Source organism: Balaenoptera physalus (genome assembly GCF_965194825.1).
Source record: "Balaenoptera physalus genome assembly, chromosome: 18".
Classification (NCBI taxonomy): Eukaryota; Metazoa; Chordata; class Mammalia; order Artiodactyla; family Balaenopteridae; genus Balaenoptera; species Balaenoptera physalus.
Genome location: NC_138899.1, coordinates 23,042,349 through 23,063,663, shown reverse-complemented (window position 1 = coordinate 23,063,663; position 21,315 = coordinate 23,042,349). Strand labels below are relative to the sequence as shown.

Sequence of the window (21,315 nt, the reverse complement as noted above, 5' to 3'; positions counted from 1 at the left end):
CAGCTATGCTTGGGTAGCTCAAGAAGATGTGTCTCAGTGTTTTAAACTACAGCAAATCTGGGTTTTGTTGAGTTAGTGGGTGAAGGGAATTCCAAAGATTCCAGCCATTTTTCCTGGCCTATGTACTATAATCATGATTTAATGTAATAATATTTGTTGCCTTATGTATTGCGTTGCTCCTATGTTGGGTGCATATATATTTATAACTGTTATATCTTCCTCTTGGATTGATCATTCTGTAGTGTCCTTCCTTGTCTCTTGTAACATTCTTTATTTTAAAGTCTATTTTATCTGATATGAGTATTGCTACTCCAGCTTTCTTTTGATTTCCTTTTGCATGGAAAATTTTCCATCTCCTCACTTTCAGTCTGTATGTGTCCATAGGTCTGAAGCGGGTCTCTTGTAGACAGCCTATATATGGGTCTTGTTTTTGTATCCTTTCAGCGAGCCTGTGTCTTTTGGTTGGAGCATTTAATCCATTCATATTTAAGGTAATTATCGATATGTAAGTTCCTATTACCATTTTCTTAATTGTTTTGGGTTTGTTTTTGGAGGTCCTTTTCTTCTTTTGTGTTTCTCACTTAGAGAAGTTCCTTTAGCATTTATTGTAGAGCTGGTTTGGCGGTGCTGAATTCTCTTAGCTTTTGCTTGTCTGTAAAGCTTTTGGTTTCTCTATCGAATCTGAATGAGATCCTTGCTGGGTAGAGTAATCTTGGTTGTAGTAGGTTCTTCCCTTTCATCACTTTAAATATATCATGCCACTCCCTTCTGGCTTGTAGAGTTTTTGTTGAGAAATCAGCTGTTAATCTTATGGGAGTTCCCTTGTATGTTATTTGTCATTTTTCTCTTGTTGCTTTTAATAATTTCTCTTTGTCTTTAATTTTTGCCAATTTGATTACTATGTGTCTTGATGTGTTTCTCCTTGGGTTTATCCTGCCTGGAACTCTCTGCGCTTCCTGGATTTTGGTGGCTATTTCCTTTCCCATGTTAGGGAAATTTTTGACTATAATTTCTTCAAGTATTTTCTTGGGTCCTTTCTCTCTTTCTTCTCCTTCTGGGACCTCTATAATGCAAATATTGGTGCATTTAATGTTGTTCCAGAGGTCTCTTAGGCTGTCTTCATTTCTTTTCATTCTTTTTTCTTTATTCTGTTCTGTGGCAGTGAATTCCACCATTCTGTCTTCCAGGTCACTTATCCGTTCTTCTGTCTCAGTTATTCTGCTATTGATTCCTTCTAGTGTAGTTTTCATTTCAGTTATTGTATTGTCCACCTCTGTTTGTTCTTTAATTCTTCTAGGTATTTGTTAAACATCTCTTGCATCTTCTTGATCTTTGACTCCATTCTTTTTCCGAAGTCCTGGATCATCATCACCATCACTATTCTGAATGCTTTTTCTGGAAGGTTTCCTATATCCACTTCATTTAGTTGTTTTTCTGGGGTTTTATCTTGTTCCTTCTTCTGGTACATAGTCCTCTGCCTTTTCATTTTGTCTATCTTTATGTGGATGTGCTTTTTGTTCCACAGGTTGCAGGATTTTAGTTCTTTGTGCTTCTGCTCTCTGTCCTCTGGTGGATGAGACTATCTAAGAGGATCGTTTGTGCAAGCTTCCTGATGGGAGGGACTGGTGGTGGTTAGAGCTGGGCGTTGCTCTGGTGGCCAAAGCTCAGTTTAACTTTAATCTGCTTGTCTGCTGATGGGTGAGGCTGCATTTCCTGCCTGTTGATTGTTTGGCCTGAGGTGACCCAGCACTGTATGGTTCTTTGGTGGGGCTAATGGCAGACTCCAGGAGGGCTCATTCCAAGGAGTACTTTCCAGAACTTCTGCTGACAGTGTCCTGTCCTTGTGGTGAGCCACAGCTGCCCTCTGCCTCTGCAGGAGACCCTCCAACACTAGCAGGTAGGTCTGGTTCAGTCTCCTATGGGGTCACTGCTCCTTCCCCCTGGGTCCTGATGTGCACACTCCTTTGTGTGTGCCCTCCAAGAATGGATTCTCTCTTTCCCACAGTCCTTTTGAAGTCCTGCAATCAAATCCTGCTGGCCTTCAAAGTCTGATTCTCTGGGAATTCCTCCACCCATTGCTGGACCCCTAGGTTGGGAAGCCTGATGTGGGGCTCAGAACCTTTACTCCAGTGGGTGGACTTCTGTAGTATAATTGTTCTCCAGTTTGTGAATCATCACCCAGCGGTTATGGGATTTGATTTTATTGTGATTGTGCCTCTCCTACCATCTCATTGAAGTTTCTCCTTTGTCTTTGGAAATGGGGTGTCATTTTTGGTGAGTTCCAATGTCTTCCTGTCAATGATTGTTCCACAGTTTGTTGTGATTCTGGTGCTCTCGTAAGAGGAAGTGAGCGCACGTCCTTCTACTCTGCCATCTTGAACCAAGAACTGTTTCAATTTTATATTTTCTGTTTTAATTTTTTGGGTGTTTTAGATCCAGTTCTTTTTATTAATAATATAAATTTCTATAATCTCTTGACATTACAGTAGCTTTACAATTAGTATCATTCTAGGCTATAAGTTACATGATAAAGGCACAACAATTGTCTTTTGTGCACCATTGTGTGCACCATAAGTGGATAAGAGCTGCTCAATTAGTAAGTGATTAATAATACTATATATATTATTCAGATATATATAATATACTAGGTATATATGTAATTAGGTATATATTTTATCTGATATATATTATATAAAATATATATATAAGGTTAATATTCCATGTCCATTTATTTGCTAATTCATACATCAATCATTCATTATCCATTCATTCATTCATTTATATATATAATATATGAATGAAAATGATTAAAAGAGAGAGTGTTTTCAATTGCAGACCATTTCTTAGGAGAAAACCATCCTTTGAGACAGATAGAGAATGCATCTGCAAATTTAGATCAATCTCTTATTCTCTGCATCTGTTCAAAATCCACCTAAGTCTTCAACTTTAGATTGCATATAAATTTAAGGCATTCATATTGATTTTAGAGGCTTCTGGGTTACATGTAAATATAAGGTGTGTATATTGATTTGAGGGTACTCAGTTCACTGTCATCAGCATTTGATTTCAAAGGCTAGGAGCAATTTTGCTTTGCACTTATCAAAATAAGAAATGGATTTCTTTTTAAGATTCTATTATGTGTCCTTGAACTAAAAGACTTCAAATTGTTTAGGCATCTACATTATTGATCAGTTCCACTTTCTTTATTACGATAATTTTAGGAAGTGTGCTCTGTAGCTTATTCTTTAGAACACTGGCATTTTTTGTGCAGTTTATTTGACAGCAAGGATTTCAACTTTATGATCAATTTTATCTCAAGTGGAAATCAACACACAGGAGTAATAAAACTAAATCAACACATTAAATTTTTTATGGTTTAGCAGCATTTATCAAAAAAAAATACTTAGTTGTGACAAGATGCTCCTGTGGTGTAAGGGATACTTGCATGTACTTGATTTCCATTTCCTTCTTATATAATGAACTCCACATCTGCTTATATCTTTGATTCTTGGATATATTCTTCATATCTCAAGTCAAGATTTTCCTGCAGTTTGGATGATTTAATATCTTATAGCTAAGCCTGATGCCTTGCCAGAATACTGCCTCCAAGTTGTCAATAAAGCTGGACACTTCTAGTACTCAGATATCACAGGTAATAGAACTCCATTTATTATGTTGTCCTCAGGGATAATGTTATTATAAAGTGATGTAATGATCTCTTTAAAATATGCGAGTTTTATATGTTTGTTTTTAAAATGCAATCATCAGTTTAACACAAAATTTATTCAGTGCCAGTAACATTAATTTTAATATTTATTTTATAATTTATTTATAATTACAGGTAAATTAAAAAGAATTAAAAACAATGGTTGATATATGCTTATAAAGAAAATTCTAAATTAATATTATTATTAAAATAAATGTCTTTAAATATTTCTGTAATTTGAAGCTTGATATAAAAATATTTGTCCTATACTTCCATAGTAACCTGATGTTCAAATATTTTATCATTCACCTAACAAATGGAAACTATTAAGGAACTAAATGGAAACTAAATAAACTATTAATGTTTCTCTGTTAAATCATGTTTAATGAGCAGACTTTATGGAATCTAAGAATGCTAGGGAAATCAGTTATGTTGGTAGCATGTACTAATATATTGCATTCCGGATATGCTCATCAGACTATATAATACTTACAAAGTAATGCAAAATACAACTGACAAAACACACTATAATGGCATACGTTAAGTTAATGTTTATGAGAAATTGTAATGCTTCACTTCCATCAGAATAAATATAATCATGAAGTTTAGGAACATTGATGTACTGACATTAATGTGCAACTTCCACATTTAGAGGAATAAATAATTTAGTAGTTCTAAAATTCATACAAACATAGGCAATCTGAAAATAGAATAGTAAAACATTTTAAGGAAACAAAAACTCCAAAGAATTACAATCATCTTAAAAAAACCGTAAGGTACTTAAAGATGTTATTATTTTGAAAACATTTAGAATATTTGAGAGAGTCATTGAAAGAAGACAAAAAAATTCTCAACATCTACTTGATCATGAGTCAATAAAGCACCAGGAAATCTAGCTTTATTGTATGCTGTTTCCCACTAACAAAAGCACTTTGTAGGCTGGGAATGAGTTGTGGTGCGTTGGCTGCCTAAACAAATTGCAGAGGCAATAATCCGAGGTTCACCTTTGAAGATATTGGTGCTTTTTCTGAAGTTAAATGCAGTGAAGCCTATTACATTTGTGTCTTATTAACCAGCTTCAAATAGAGCTATGAAGCACTTTGTCCTCACTTTACGGGAAGCCCTAGAGACATTCTTTTGCTGCTAAATGATTTGTCTTTGACACATTGTTTGGTAAATTTCCACTTACTACAATGAATGAAATAAGGGGGTTTTTGGCATGTGTTCAAAAGGAAAGAAAGCAATTGTACAGTGTGTTTTTTCCCCTAATTGGACAATGAGAAATGGCTTAAAACATAAATGTTATGTGTCTATTTGCCCCTGGGGATTTGGGGATTTAGAATGGAAAATTGGGGTTAAAAACTAAAACTCTGTGAATCAAATGCAATTTTTAAAATAATGAATTTGCTTCACATTTGGTAAACAAAAGCTGAAATATGAAATGGTCTATATAACTATGATAATTGTCTATAATACAATGTAGAGATAATAATATCTTTAAAATTGCACCATTTTAAAATAATATTTAATTGATTCTTTTGAATCAGGATTGAAAGCACCCATTCCACTACCCAAAAACAAAATACCTCATTGGAAGTGTTGACATTGATTCCTAAGAGAACTAGTAAACCAAAGTTTGGAAAACAAAAACCACCTTTTATCAGTTGTTTTAGGCTTCATGAGGTACCAATAAAGTGTTAAAAGCATCAGAGTAAATTCCTTTCCACAGGGGCACATTAATGTATTTAAGAAATTGGTGAATTTTTAGATCAGAATTATCTGGCAGAAACTTCAAAGTCAACAGCTTCTTAAACACAACGCAGAGTAAATTATTCACTTCTTTTAAGTTGCAGAAATTCTTATTGGTTAAATAGCCATGCTCCTTGTTTAGAGAGCTTCTAGAGGGTTGAGGTGTAAAGTACTACATTATATATTTCATTGCAACCTGTATCTCCAGAGAAGGCATTCAGGTACATCATTCTCCCCTTCTGTGCACTATAATGTATCTTCACTCATGATATTTCCAGAGTATTCCAAATTTGGGAGCCATGCTTTATTCATTTTTATATCCCTAATATTAACAAATATATTTTCTTTAATTATGTACTGAATGAACAAGTAAATGAATCCATTGAATGAATGATCAAAATTAAAATCTCTTTGATCTTAGAATACAATGTAAAACACCTCAGGAATAATTGGTACAGTAATTAGTACATTTACATTTGCTTCCCTTAATCCTTCAAACAACAGTAACAACAAAAATCCAACTGGGATCTGGTATCACAAAAAGTACATTTTGTGTTGAACATGTTTATATTTCTACAGGCATTCAGTAATACTTACTAACTTAAAAAAATACTGACACCCATTCTGTTACTTTTGTGTTCCAAAAAATGAAAACCACTGACTTAGACAAGCCTCCTTATTTAGTAGCTGAAGCTATTAGGATCAAGAGACATTAAATCCCTTTGATTTTTTCACATAGGTAATTAATGTCAGAGCCAGGAACTGGTCCCCAGTTTCCTAGAATCTAATCTGGTACATTATCTTTTAGAGTGCTCTACTTCCCTATTTGGACCATTCTTCTCAGTGAGAGCAAATACAAAGATGAAGAATGAATGGGACTTGGTGGGTTGGTTGTCAGAGTTTAGCAAATAACTCAGGGGTTCAAAGCTTTCAGAACAGTTCTGGTGAACATTCCCTGAGAGTTAATGACATGTTATTTTGTTCCCTTATGAATTCTTGAAATACCAGCATACAATAGTCAGCAGCTTAGTCACAAAAGCATAATGTAGACATAGTCATACTAAGGCAACACAATTATTACTAAGAGGGCTTAGTGTGACCAGCTTAAAAAGCAACACACAATAAAAGTGGTGATGTTGAGTTTGTATTTTTAAACTTCTGGGTATTATGAAAGGGGAAAAGAAACAATTTCAGATAAGGAAGGGGAAAGAAAATAAACATAACTTTGTAAGGAAAAGAGCATATTTCAAAGATCAAATAGTAAAAACAACAACAAAACAAGGAATTTTGATAGAATTTGTATTATTTACTGCAGCATAAAAAGCTAAATAAAAAGTTATTGATGTCCTTGGAAGCAACCTAAGTGTCCATCGACAGATGAATGGATAAAGAAGATGTGTCACATATATACAATGGAATATTACTCAGCCATAAAAAGAAACAAAATTGAGTTATTTGTAGTGAGGTGGATAGACCTAGAGTCTGTCATACAGAGTGAAGTAAGTCAGAAAGAGAAAAACAAATACCATATGCTAACACATATATATGGAATCTAAAAAAAAAAAAAAAATGGTTCTGAAGAACCTAGGGGCAGGACAGGAATAAAGATGTAGACATAGAGAATGGACTTGAGGACATGGGGAGGGGGCAGGGTAAGGTGAGATGAAGTGAGAGAGTGGCATTGACATATATACACTACCTAATGTAAAATAGATAGCTAGTGGGAAGCAGCCGCATAGCACAGGGAGATCAGCCCGTGCTTTGTGACCACCTAGAGGGTTGGGTTAGGAAGGGTGGGAGGGATATGCAAGAGGGAGGAGATATGGGGATATATGTATATGTATAGCTGATTCATTTTGTTATACAGCAGAAACTAACACAACATTGTAAAGCAATTATACTCCAATAAAGATGTTAAAAACAACAACAAAAGAGTAAAAAAATAAAAAGTTATTGATGTCCTCAACATGATTACTATTCAAAGGGGAGAATAAGTACATGATAACATGTCATATGTTTGGTAATGATCTAAGTGTTTTGTAAATATTATATCTTTTAATCCTTACAATAGCTCACTAAGGTAGCTGTTATTATTGTCCTCATTCTTTCTTGGGGAACCTGATGAAAAGACTTTAAATAAATTGTCTGTAGTATCATAGGTAATTACCAACCTTGATAAGGTTGATAATTGTGGTTATTCTGATTTCAGGTAAGTACTGTCTAAACATTATGCTCTACTGTCTCTGAACCACTATGCTATACTCTGTCAAGTTGTAAAGCTAGCATGATAGAAAATATGATGTAAACAAATAGAAATTAAATAGTAAAAGAACACAGGAAAGTGTCAGTTATTTTAAAATGGGAATAGTGAAAGTTTAACTAAATTAGTGACTTAAAATTGGCTTAGGAAGTCCATAGATAGAAAAGAGAAAAAAAAATGTTGTATGAACAAGTACACAAAAAAGTGATTATTCGTGAACTGCCTCAATCCACATTGTAGCTGCAATATTTTGCCACGGATTCTTTTCTAAACTTAACATTTGGATTTTTCACCTGCTAACTTTTCTTGTCTACCACACTCAAGATTCAGTATAACTACCTAATTTTTCATTTATACACTCAGCCCAAATATGGAGAATTTGTAATATGTTCCAAGTCCCTTTCCTAAGTGAATAGGAAACAGAAATCAAGATGTAGTCCTTACCAACACAGAGTATGCAGTACTGTGTGGGATGCAGAAAAATAAAAATGTATCTGTAATTTACATGTTATTTGGTAGAAGTAAGCCCAGGAGTTAAGAACAATCAAGCCAAGTCTACTAAGGTTCAGGGAAATATTCCTGTAGAAAAAGATGCTGAAGCAAGCACTGAAAGATAACTAAAAATAAGAATTGGAGTAAAATAACATTCTAGGTCAATGAACCAAATATGAAGAATTATGGAGGAGAGAAAGACATACACCATTCTCTAAACCATGTGATATATCACTCAAAACTTCCCTAACTCTATCTGTTTGTGAGACAAAGATTTTATAGCAGATAGGGTCAAGTGGTACTACTGCTAATTGGGTCTTTCACCTGCTAATTCTTATTATTTACAAACTGTAATAAGACTTGAACTCTGCAAGAAATATCAACATGCTCAGGAGAGACTGCCATACTCTATCTTTAAAATATTTAAGAACACGAAAAACTGCAAGTGAGGCACTGAAAAGGAACTGTGATCAAACCAGGGACTGAAATAAATGGGAATAAACGTACCTTGCATCATATACCTTTCTAAACAAAGAGGAACAAAATCAAAAGTGATATGGTTGCATACGAAGGACAGAATAGTCCCTGGGAGACCATGGGGTTGGCAATGATAACCCAGGTAACCTCGCCACCCAGTTAAATGTTGCAAGTTGCATATAGAATGTGGCTTAAAAGTAAAAATAAAAAATAAAAAGGTCCAGTGAAAAGTGAAGTGATATTGTGAAAAATAATTTGCTAAAATCTTAGTGTGTTCTCTTCTTACAAAGCTTTCTTCAATTTGTGCAGCCAGAGTAAATTACTCACATTTCCATGCTCCCTTAACATTCTGTACAAATGATGATTACAGCTCTTACCAAATTTTATCACACATTCCATATTTATTTCTTTTTGTTATACAATAAGTTTCCAATTATTCCAATGAATGATGTATGAATTAATTTTTTAACTAATTAACTGATGAGAAAACTGAACACATATTTTTGGAACCTGTTCATATATATAATTTGCTTTTATACATTATTATTTTGTGAATGACTAATTTAGAAGAGGAAAATCAGCTCAAACACTTGCTATAAAATATTTCAGATAAAGTATGTATAAATATTGAATAGAAGTTTAAAGGAAAGAAATAAGCTAGTGAAACTTCATCTGTGAGATCCAAAGTCTTTTTAATATTTTATTTTCAAATTAAATATTAGGCATTTGTATTTGCTTTTTTATATGAACTAAAGTATAATATAAAACATAATGCATGTAATCATATAGATATTAATTTAGTACATAAATATTATACCCTAATACATTTTTGTTGTGATTATTTTGATTTTATAAATTTTTTATCATATTCCAGTAAAATGATCTAAGGTGGTACATGCTAGTATATTTTATCACTTTACGTATGTATCAAGGCATTTTTCTATAACAATTTACTCAACAAATAAGTACTGAGGCCCTTCCACTGAGAGTCCAAAGATTCTGGGAACGTAATAAATTAGACTAGCAAAGCCTCACTATTACACAATGTATATTCTAGTTCGGAATTATATCAGTAATTAAGCTCTCGTCATTTAGCTTCCAATCAACCCCTTGATATTCTACTTTGCAATACTTGGACTAGGATTCTTCAAACCAATTTTTTTTTCTCATCAGCTGACTTCTTTTATCTTCTGCCAAATGAACACACTATAGGAAGGTAGGAAGGAAAAAGATGGGTGTACTTTTTCCTTTCTCTTTGGTTGCTGTTTCAGTTGGCATCTCTATGTCATTGGATCTTTGCCTTGGAAGTAACACCACTTTGATCCATTTTCCAACTTCCTTTAGCACTCACAACCAATCTTGTTATACTTTCTCAGAACTATCTGAGAAATTACTATTACTAGCCAGACAGTGACCCCTGCTCAGAGCCCAGATCTGTAGGCTTATCGCTCCTGAGGTATCAGCACCAGACAGGAAGTACCCCTCCTCAATGTCTGACCCCAGGTTGACAGGGACTCTTCCTTTGAGTGTCTATCCTTGGATAACCCAATATTATCTCTGTTTTACTTAAGTGTTTTCAGTTCATTTTTCCAGACATCCCAAAATTACATAACTAATATCCTATACTAAATTTTCTCTGTTGAAATACTTAATGTGGCTTCACTTTCCCTGACTGGGTTCTAATTGGTATTAGATTCAGTACTTGCTATTAGAAATGGTCCAAAGAAAACAGAACCATACACATGTGATTATGAAACTGCTTTGTTATGTTTTGTCTTAAGGCAGTAATGAATTCATTGACAATGAAAAATGGAATATTAGTGGATTTCCCTGATAATAAAATGTATTAAATTAATACGTGTTATTGACTGTGAAGTAATGACTGCTGAAGCAAGCGCACCGGGGAGCAAGAGGCTGTTGTACATGACCATTACGTTTCTAATGATGACTACAGGATCTGATCAGTGCAATCTCTGACTCTGAATGCACCAAAGAGTTTATGTAAAGAAAATCCAAGCTTACAACTTTGCATTCTCAGCTCACATAATTGAGAAGCAGAGAGCTTCCATGGAAGCCTCAAAAGAACCACCTAACAATCTTGTATTCCTTATAGTTTTAAGACAGAGCTCACAGAATACCAGAACCAAATTGTAATCGTATAGCTTTCAGAATCACAGCATATGTTGAATTCATAGATCTCTCCTCTCTCTCAGTGAAGTATTTATTTTGAAAGAATAACACTCTAAGATTATAGACATATAGATAGAATCAGATGAGCTGAGAATATTTAATACCCAAATCTCTCTGAGCCATTTTTGCTAGCAGAAGGATACCCACTCTAAAGAGATCTATGCTCTCCAATGTCTAGGGAGACAAGTTTTACTTGCTATTGCCTGACAGGTACAATAGTATACCTTCATGGTCTTTTTTCAAGGCTATATCAATTTTCCTGCTTTTTGCCATAATCTAGTCTGCAAGAACCTTGGTAGTATTAAAAAACCACAGAACAATTTACACTGTTCACCTATATTTATGAGACATTGCTTATTAAATATAATGGCAGGAAGTAGCAATGGCCATAAAATGCTTAGTAAGAAAAGTGTGAACCAAAGGTTGGAGTTAAACCCCACAAAAATGAGGGGTCTTGCTATCTCATTAAATGATGTGAGTATTCACTGAACTAGAGCATATAAATATAACCCCTCCTATGGCACTTTGCATCATCTACTTCAAAAACAGTATGTTATACATACTTTGTATAACAAATAAGACTGACAATGTTCAGTGAGTGAGGCCGAGGGCAAGAGAAAACTATTTAGAAAGTCCCATCTGCAATAAAAGTTATGATGTCATATGAACTTTTTGCAAAGCAGTTCCATTGTTATATAAAATATCTGTGGCAAAAAAAGGGCTGTTCTGTGAAATATTTAGCAAGGCCAATAGGGCATTGAGAACTTCTAGGACTGTTATGAAGCAACATCTTTCCCTCTTCTGCATATAACATTTTTTAATTTCCTTATGACAAATACTTTCTGGCTTGTTACTGGGCCCTGTATAAATTGAAAAATGATCACAAGACATCAAGAGATCATGCAGCTTGACCTAACAATTTGGTTGGGTGTCTTCTGGCTACCAAATCGTAAGACAGAACATTCACAGAAGCCATCAATCATCTTATGTAAATGATGCGTTAGAGATCAGGTTCCAGCAGGTAAATAAGATACAAAGAAGTTTAATGAGAAGCTGCCTCAGATTCCTTTAATATCTTCTCTCAAAACATTACCACTCCTCTTCTCATGGCCTCTTGCAGAGTTCCTTATGACAAACCGACTGAAGAGGAAAGAGGAAATATCTTAGGCCTTTTGTCCATATGGTGTATCTAACAATTAACAGACTACTGCAGCAATAGAACTTCGATCAGAAGTGTGTCCTTGAAAGGCAACGATAAATGGAAATCATCTCAGTTGGCAGAACATCAATCTACAATATTTTTGTAGATCCTTTGTCTGGATCAATCAATAAATAGATGTATAGATCTATATGCATTTGTATGTGGGCAGTAGTTAGTGGTTTGGCTGTATGATCAGAAATTTGGAAAATGAGTAGAAAACAGAATTGAACAATTAGTGACAATGGGTTCATAGGACTATATAAATACACCTATTGGAATGAGAAGAGTATGAAGCTATTTGTCTACCATTGAATGCTGACCTGACAAATGTTCATCTAATTCAGAGGAGGCTTTCAATAATCGGATGGACAACATGACCTCTCTTCTGGATATGTCTTTCTCCAACCAACTTGATACTTATTTATAAATTGGCCGTGGTAGAAAGGATAGCGGCTCTGCATGGGCTAAATAATGTGGAATTTCCTCTCTAAGACTCATTTTGCTGTCTCCACTGCTAAATACCTAACTTTGCAACATCAGAGAAAAAAATACCGAGGCCCTGATATGGCACCATTCCTTGGGATGATTTCATTGGATACCATCTCATGGGAAGGGCAGTGATTTGTCCTCACTGGTTTAGAAAGATACCTTATTTATGGATTTGCTTTTCCTGCACATAATGTTTAATAGCACCACCATCTATGGACTTATTACTTCTGAACAAAGGAATTATTTGCAGCAAATAAATGTGGAAATGGGCATGTGCCATAAAATTCAGGGTTTTTTTTCACATACTGTATCATCCCAAGAAGCTGCCTTCATAGAAAAGAGGAGTGACCTACTAAAGACTCAGTTATAGTGTCAGTTGAGAATTAATTCCATGAAAGTTTACTGTTCTATCTTACAGGTATGTGATCTATGCTTTAAGATAAGTATCGAAATATGGACAATATTTTTCCATTGCCAGAAAATATAGATCTTAGAATCATGGAGTGAAATGAGGGAGGATCAAATTACTATTGCTTTAGTTTTCTATTGCTGCCATAAAAAAGTCACAAACTGAAACATTCACTTAAAATAGCACAAATTTATTGTCTCAGAATTCTGTCAGTCAGAAGTCTGGTGGTCTTGGCTGGTTTCTTGGCTTAGCTTCTAAGAGGACTGAAATCTTGTGGTAGCAAGATTTTCTACCAATATTCTATGCAATCTTTTCTGGAGGTTCTGGAGACAAATCCACTTCAAAGCTCATGTAGAATTTTTTGGTCAGAATCCAGTTCAATTTGGTTGTAGGACTAAGGTCCCCATTTTCTTTCTGGCTGTCAGCCAGGGTTTCTTCTCATCTTCTCATCTCAGGTTACCCCCATACTCTATCTCATTGAATCTCTCCTCCGTCTCAAAACCAGCAATGAGTTGTATTCTTATTCATAAAATTTCAATCTATCTGACCTCCCCTTAAGCTTCATTTCTCCTCTGCACCTGTCTGAATGATGCTTCTGCCTTCATTTTCTGTTTTTAAGGATTCACATGAATACATTGAACCCACCTAGATAATCTAAGATAATGCCACGTTGAGGTCATCTGATTAGTAATCTTAATTCCATTACCACGTTGAGGTCATCTGATTAGTAATCTTAATTCCATTACCAAAGTCCTTTCACAGAACTACCAAGATTAATGTTTGTTGAATAACTAGAGGATGAGCATCTTGATAGGGGAAGACACTTTTATAATCCTGCCTGTCACACTATTGCACCTAATAATTCATTTAGAAAGCTTTCCCTGTACCAGAAATGTTTGTTGTGCTCTTACCACTAGGGCACAGAAAAAAGGCCCACTGAACTGGAGGTTAAAGTCATCACTTGGCCATTTTGATCTCCTCGTTCCACTGAATAGGCAAAGAACACGATAGTTATGGGGTGATGTTAATGATTGTGATACCTATGAGGTAAATACGTTACTGATACACATTAGGGATAAGGAGGAGTGTGCTTAGAACCCACAGATTTATCTGAGGTGTCACTTAGTACTTCCATGTTTAAAAGTAAACATTAATGAAAAACTACAGCAAACAATAAAAGCCAGAACAAAAAAATGTTAGATCTTTCAGAAATGAATTTTGAAATAAAAAATAAATGAATTTTGTGGTCACCCCATAAGTCAAAGAACTTGAACCTGACTAGAACAATGAATTGGTAGTTAAAAAAAAAGACTGAAAAAATATCAGCTTTGTCGATTATGGGCTTACGTTTAGAGAAAAAAAACAGGATTGTAGCAGGTATGCATATTCCCCCCTCTACTTGTTACACACACACACACACACACACACACACACACACTAGTGAATATACCACACAATTTTTTTGTTTCTACCTCCTATTTTTCTTTTATTATTGTGTAAATGGAACGTTGTCTGTTAGTTAACTTTTCGTGTAGCATTTAGATTTCAATATATTCATATGTGGGGGGACTGTAACACCATTAGTGGACTATTTAAAATAAATCAGAGGTGGATGATATGATATTCTCTGTGAGTTGAATAAAATGAGTCTTAGCATCTTGCCCCGTCTTTTGGAAAGAGGGTAATAACTTCTCTGTTTGCATGAAAAATAGTTACATCTTGTTAGGCAAAAGGATAAAGTTGTATTTGTTATTGGATGGAAGTTCATTATAATAAATGTATGTGTGGATACAGTGTACCAAAAAGATGAGATATACTGGTTGTTAAACGTTTTCTCTCTGTTGCATCATATCATTTGCTCCCCAGCTTCTTAACCACTAGCCAAATAGCATCCCATGCTTATCAGTCTAAGTCTCATTTCCATTGGGCCCATTTCTCCAAGTTCTTAAAGCACTACCAACAGCCAGTTTAGTGTCTTCCTTGGAGTTTGAGCCTTTCTTTGCAGGGCCCATTCTTTGAGTTCTTAGGTTCTCGTACTCTCTGTCTCTTTTTTTTTTAATTTTTAATGTCAGCTGTAGGGGTAGTAGTCTGATGCCTGCAGTTGCAATGTCTATGTTACTTCAGTGTTGTCTTTTTGCTTTTCCAGTTCTCCAATACCTATGAAATAATTCCTTATATTTAATTCTCTACTGAAATAACCAGTGTGGTTTCTGTTTTTTTCTTGAAAGTACCCCCTCAGAGAGAGGGAAAGTGTTAATAAGCAAGTAAAACAGTATAATATTAGTTAAACATGATGTTAGAGAAAGTGAACCAGAGACAAACAGAGGTAAAGACAGAGAAAAGAAGGCAGGAAGAAAATCAGAAGAAAGGAGGTAGGGAGGAAAGAGAAGAGAAGGAAGGAATTTCATATAGTAGAGTTACGAAGGAAATAAAGCAAGATAATAGGATGGAAGTTGACTGAGGTGAGTAGTGAAATTTCATACAGTATGACTGAGGAAAGACTCTAGGAATGGGACATTTGAGTGAACACCTAACATAACAGCCTGGTGTGATACTGATAAATGTTACAGTGATTTTCCCAACAGCTTAGTAAAGACATACGATTTTCAGCATGGAGCATAACACAGTGTAATGCATGCTGCAAAGCACAATCAGTATGAGGATTTGAGCAATGGGAGAGCTGTTATGGAAATGTTTAATTCCCCATTCAAAGTTTTGAGCCTAAATGTTGTTGAAATCCAGATGGCTGACTTAAAGCATACCACAAAGGAGAAGTGTGGAATGTCCCTAAAGTGTTGGAATGTAATTGAAGTATCATCTGACTTTTCATTTGCAAGGTAAGTAGTTTTTCATGGTTTCCTTTTTATATTTACATAAAAAGGATTTCTTAGTGAGACCAGAGGGCTTAGTAATGAAATAGAACTTCTGAAGCAATAGCAGTAAAGTTGAGAACTTGTTTTCCAGAAAAGACAAGAAGAACAAAATATAATAGATAGGAGGATGAAGACCTCCAGCAAAATAAACCAGTTTCTTCTACTTTGGAGGGAATTTGTTCAGTGAAGTTTAAGTCCCTGGTGAGTAGTAATCCATATAATTTTGCAGTGTGTATGACATACATGCTTCATTGTGTCGGTGCAACCATTGCATTTTTGAGAGATAAATTGAAAGTATTAGAGATTGATGATCCAATTAATGAGATTAGCAGCAGCAGAGGAGAGAGCAAAAATTTTAACTGAGAGGAGATAAAAGTTCTCTACCTGTTTTTACATCTATTGGTAGTATTACTTTCTGGGGAAGTTAACAGGTGAAGAAAATTGGAAATGCACCGAAAGTTTTGTATTTACAGGTAAGAAAAATAATGCCATTTTAACGGCTGTCTTTATTGTTTTATTTTCAGTATGAAAGTCATAGAAGCAATCATTATGACACTGGATATATCATATTGTTGCTATATAGCACCTTAAGACAATTACACATCCTAATTGATCTCTGAGATAATTGTGTTTGGTCCATCAAACCATTTTACGGATAGTATGAATAGAGAATATGCTACCAATCTATACCCCTCAAAATTTTTTCCTGGAAAATCATGAAACACATTTTTCCCAGAGAGAAGACAAGTTAGTCTCCATATAAAATTTCTTGTGTATATAACTTCATAATAAAAATTGATTCAAATTCCTTATCACATGAATCTCCAGTACGATTGAAATAATAACATTCCGCGTTGTTTATACCATTTTACAGTTTACAGTGTGCTCAGTTCAATTTAATTTAATGTTTCTCAACATATTTGGAGCGCCTACATTATGTTTTGTGTTATTTTAAGCATAAAGATACAATGATAGATCACCATTATCTTCAATTTGCTCACATTCCAGTGAGTCAGAAACCTAAAAATGTTATTATGGAGGGAGACCTTCAAGACGGCGGAGGAGTAAGATGTGGAGATCACCTTCCTCCCCACAAATACATCAGGAATACATCTACACGTGGAACAACTCCTACAGAACACTGACTGAACGCTGGCAGAAGACCTCAGACCTCCCAAAAGGCAAGAAACTCCCCATGTACCTGGGTAGGGCAAAGGAAAAACAGAGACAAAGAATAGGGATGGGACCTGCACCAAGGATCAGTGCCGACCAGCACTCACCAGCCCGAGAGGCTTGTCTGCTCACCGGCTGGGATGGGTGGGGGCTGGGAGCTGAGGCTCCGACTTTGGTAGAATCCCAGGGAGAGGACTGGGGTTGGCTGCGTGAACAAAGCCAGAAGGGGGCTACTGCACCATAGCTAGGAGGGAGGGAGTCCAGGAAAAAGTCTGGAACTGCCTAAGAGGCAAGATACCATTGTTTCAGGGTGCGCAAGGAGTGGGGATACAGAGCACCACTTAAACGAGCTCCAGAGATGGGCGGGAGCCACAGCTATCAGCGTGGACCCAAGAGATGGGCATGAGATGCTAAGGCTGCTGCTGCAGCCACCAAGAAGCCTGTGTGCAAGCACAGGTCACTATCCACACCTCCCCTCCCGGGAGCCAGTGCAGCCCACCACTGCCAGGGTCCCGTGATCCAGGGACAACTTCCCCGGGAGAACACATGGCACGCCTCAGGCTGGTGCAATGTCACGCTGGCCTCTGCCACCACAGGCTCGCCCCGCATTCTGTACCCCTCCATCCCCCTGGCCTGAGTGAGCCAGAGCCCCCTAATCAGCTGCTCTTTTAACCTCGTCCTGTCTGAGCGAAGAACAGATGCCCTCAGGTGACCTACACACAGAGGCGGGGCCAAATCCAAAGCTGAACCCCAGGAGCTGTGCGAACAAAGAAGAGAAAGGGAAATCTCTCCCAGCAGCCTCAGGAGCAGTGGATTAAATCTCCACAATCAACTTGATGTACCCTGCATCTCTGGAATACCTGAATAGACAACGAATCATCCCAAAATTGAGGTGGTGGACATTGTTTGATTTTGTCTGTATATATAACTGCTTTCACCATTTGTCCTAGGGTTCTGTCTGTCATTTGTTTTGTTTTTTTTTTTTTTTGGTATAGTTTGTAGCACTAGTTATTATTGGTGAATTTGTTTTTTGGTTTGGTTGCTCTCTTCCTTCTTTCTTTCTTCTATTTTTTTTTCTTTTTCTTATTCATTTTTTTATGACTTTTTAATTTTTCTATTTTTAATAATTTTATTTTTTATTTTAATAACTTTTTTTTAAATCTTTCTTTCGTTTTTCTCCCTTTTCTTCTGAGCCATGTGGTTGACAACGTCTTCGTGATCTGGCCCGGTGTCAGGCTTGTGCCTCTGAGGTGGGAGAGCCAGTTCAGGACATCGGTCCACAGAGACCTCTCAGCTCCACGTAATAACAAACGGCAAAAACTCCCCCAGAGATCTCCATCTCAATGCTAAGACCCAGCTCCACTCAACGACCAGCAAGATACAGTACTGGACACCTTATGCCAGCTGAACTCAACGACCAGCAAGCTACAGTGCTGGAGACCCTATGCCAAAAAAACAACTAGCAAGACAGGAAGACAACCCCACCCATTAGCAGAGAGGCTGCCTAAAATCATAATAAGTTCACAGACAAAACAAAACAAAGCACTGGACACAGTCCTGCCCACCAGAAAGACAAGATCCAGCCTCATCCTCCAGAACACAGGCACCAGTCCCCTTCACCAGGAAGCCTGCACAACCCACTGAACCAACCTTAGCCCCTGGGGGCAGACAGCAAAAACATTGGGAACTATGAACCTGCAGCCTGAGGAAAGGAGACCCCAAACACAGTAAGTTAAGCAAAATGAGAAGACAGAGAAACAAACACCAGATGAAGGAGAAAGGTAAAAACCTACCAGACCAAACAAATGAAGAGGAAATAGGCAGTCTACATGAAAAAGAATTCAGAGTAATGATAGTAAAGAGGATCCAAAATCTTGCAAATGAAATGGAGAAAATAAAAGAAACGTTTAACAAGGACCTAGAAGAAGGAAAGAGTAAACAAATAATGAACAACACAATAAATGAAATTAAAAATTTTCTAGAAGGAATCAATAGCAGAAAAACTGATGCAGAAGAACAGATAACTGACCTGGAAGATAAAATAGTGGAAATAACTACCACAGAGCAGAATAAAGAAAAAAGAATGAAAAGAACTGAGGACAGTCCCAGAGACCTCTGGGGCAACATTAAATGCACCAACATTCGTCTTATAGGAGTCCCAGAAGAAGAAGAGAAAAAGAAAGGGACTGAGAAAATATTTGAATAGATTATAGTTGAAAACTTACCTAATATGGGAAAGGAAATAGTCAATCAAGTCCAGGAAGCACAGAGAGTACCATACAGGATAAATCCAAGGAGAAACATGCCAAGACACATATTAATCAAACTATCAAAAATTAAATGCAAAGAAAAAATATTAAAACCAGCAAGGGAAAAACAAAAAATAACATACAAAGGAATCCCCATAAGGTTAACAGCTGATCTTTCAGCAGAAACTCTGCAAGCCAGAAGGGAGTGGCAGGACATATTTAAAGTGATGAAAGGGAAAAACCTACAGCCAAGATTACTCTACCTAGCAAGGATCTCATTCAGATTCAATGGAGAAATTAAAACCTTTACAGACAAGCAAAAGCTAAGAGAATTCAGCACCACCAAACCAGCTTTAAAACAAATGCTAAAGGAACTTCCCTAGGCAGGAAACACAAGAGAAGGAAAAGACCTACAATAACAAACCCAAAACAATTAAGAAAATCATAATAGGAACATACATATTGATAACTACCATAAATGTAAATGGATTAAAGACTCCAACCAAAAGACATAGACTGGACTGAATGGATACAAAAACAAGACCCTTATATATGCTGTCTACAAGAGACCCACTTCTGACCTAGGGACACATACAGACTGAAAGTGAGGGGATGGAAAAAGATCTTCCATGCAAATGGAAATCAAAAGAAAGCTGGAGTAGCAGTATTCATATCAGACAAAAATAGACTTTAAAATAAAGACTATTACAAGAGACAAAGAAGGACACTACAGAATGATCAAGGGATCAATCCAAGAAGAAGATATAACAATTGTAAATATTTATGCACGCAACACAAAAGCACCTCAATACACAAGGCAAATGCTAACAGCCATAAAAGGGGAAATCGACAGTAAAACAATCACAGTAGGGGACTTTAACACCCTACTTTCACCAGTGGACAGATCATCTAAAATGAAAATAAATAAGGAAACACAAGCTTTAAATGATACATTAAACAAAATGGACTTAATTGATATTCGTAGGACATTACATGCAAGAACAACAGAATACACTTTCTTCCCAAGTGCTCATGGAACATTCTCCAGGACAGATCGTAAATTGGGTCACAAATCAAGCTTTGGTAAATTTCAGAAAATTGAAATCATATCAAGTATCTTTTCCAACCACAATGCTATGAGACTAGATATCAATTACAGGAAACAAATTGTAAAAAATACAAACACATGGAGGCTAAACAATACAGTACTAAATAACCAAGAGATCACTGAAGAAATCAAAGAGGAAACCAAAAAATACCTAGAAACAAATGACAATGAAAACACAACAACCCAAAACCTATGGGATGCAGCAAAAGCAGTTCTAAGAGGGAAGTTTATAGCAATACAATCCTACCTCAAGAAACAAGAAACATCTCAAATAAACAACCTAACCTTACACTTAAAACAATTAGAGAAAGAAGAACAAAAAAAAACCCAAAGTTAGCAGAAGGAAAGAAATCATAAAGATCAGATCACAAATAAATGAAAAAGAAACGAAGGAAATGATAGCAAAGATCAATAATACTAAAAGCTGGTTCTTTGAGAAGATAAACAAAATTGATAAACCATTAGCCAGACTCATCAAGAAAAAAAAAAGGGAGAAGACTGAAATCAACAGAATTAGAAATGAAAAAGGAGAAGTAACAACTGACACTGAAGAAATACAAAGTATCTTGAGAGATTACTACAAGAAAGTAGATGCCTATAAAATGGAAGAAATGGACAAATTCTTAGAAAAGCACAACCCTCTGAGACTGCACCAGGAAGAAATAGAAAATATAAATAGACAAATCACAAGCACTGAAATTAAAACTGTGATTAAAATTCTTCCAACAAACAAAAGCTCAGGACCAGATGGCTTCAGAGGGGAATTCTGTCAAACATGTTCAGAAGAGCGAACACCTATCCTTCTCAAACTCTTCCAAAATATAGAAGAGGAAGGAACACTCTCAAACTCATTCCACAAGGCTACGATCACCCTGATACCAAAACCAGACAAAGATGTCACAAGAAAAGAAAACTACAGCTCAATATCTCTGATGAACA

At 36.0% G+C, this 21,315-nt stretch overlaps 1 protein-coding gene across 2 annotated transcripts in view; it reads right to left on the bottom strand.

Moving 5' to 3' along the window:
- SLITRK6 (SLIT and NTRK like family member 6) overlaps positions 1 to 21,315 on the bottom strand; it is an 881,594-nt gene that overhangs the window by 6,877 nt on the left and 853,402 nt on the right. The window lies entirely within an intron of this gene.